Source organism: Mus caroli, chromosome 10 (assembly GCF_900094665.2).
Source record: "Mus caroli chromosome 10, CAROLI_EIJ_v1.1, whole genome shotgun sequence".
Classification (NCBI taxonomy): domain Eukaryota; kingdom Metazoa; phylum Chordata; class Mammalia; order Rodentia; family Muridae; genus Mus; species Mus caroli.
Window position 1 is genome coordinate 29125433 of NC_034579.1, and position 1142 is coordinate 29126574.

The window sequence follows — 1142 nt, forward strand, 5'->3', positions numbered from 1 at the left end:
AAGGAGCTGAAAGGGTTTGCAGCCCCATAGGAGGAACAGCAATATGAACTTGCCAGTAACCCCAGTGATCCCAGGGAGTAAACCACCAACCAACTAGCACACATGGTGGGACACATAGCTCAAGCTACTTATGCAGTAGAGCATGGCCTAGTCCTACATTAATAGTGGGAGAGGCCCTTTATCCTATGAAGGCTCTATACCCCAGTGTGGTAGAATGCCAGGGCCAGGAAGCAGGAGTGGTATGTTGGTCAGCGGGGGAAGGGGTTAAGATATGGGGAGGGTGTTTTTCAGAGGGGAATCCAGGAAAGGTGATAACATTGAAATGTAAATAAAGAAAATATCTAATAAAAATATTCTCATGTTGGAAGATAATTTTAATAGAAAGCATTTCTTTTTTATGAAAAACAAAATCTAGCTGTTGTGCAACTTCTTTGAAGATTCTTTCTTGAATCAGTTACTTCAGCTGAAGGCACTGAGTTCATATGAAAATTTCTGCTTATTTCATATTTAACTAGGTAGACTGCAAATCTTCCACCTAGAGCCATAAATCTTAGAGAAAACTTGAATCAGGGTGTAATGCTTTCACATATCTCTTTTTAGCTGCTTGTGATGTAAAATGGGTTCATTTAATACTTTAATGCATTTCAAGCATAACAGCATGGTCCTTTCAGTTGATTAAGACATGCTAAATCTGAGTTTTAAGAAGTATCTTATTGACATTTGTATGACACTAAGTGACTACAGCCATAAACTAAGTTTTAAGTCAATCATAGTCCTGTCAAGTGCTATTCTTTGTAGCTTGTTTATCAAAGCACAGAATAAAGGAATAAAATAGAAAAGAGGGTGGAAGAATTAGCCTCGAGAGTGAAGGGATTTCTTCATTTTGCTTTTGTTCTAATTCCTTAAGATTAGATTTAACCCAGATTTAAATTATGTTATAAAGAGATGAGAAGTACTTTAAAAAGCATTTGAGAATAGCTTGTTTAGAACCAATATTTGGTATCAAATGCATCCCCAAATGCTTTTATGTGTAGAATAAACATTTCAGATTGGAGCTCTTATTTAAACCTTATCTTTGCTTTGCAGCCCTGCATGGAAAGAAAGAAGAGAAAGCCAAGACGGTCGAGCAAGGTAAAAAAAAA

General features: G+C 36.8%; 1 long non-coding RNA gene across 1 annotated transcript in view; it reads left to right on the forward strand.

The window, feature by feature from the left end:
- The window catches only part of LOC115032169, a 24540-nt gene extending 23398 nt beyond the window's left edge, over window positions 1-1142 (forward strand). Inside the window, exon 5 of the long non-coding RNA XR_003837829.1 lies at window positions 1087-1142. This is a non-coding gene — a long non-coding RNA (uncharacterized LOC115032169). The remainder of the gene's footprint in view (window positions 1-1086) is intronic.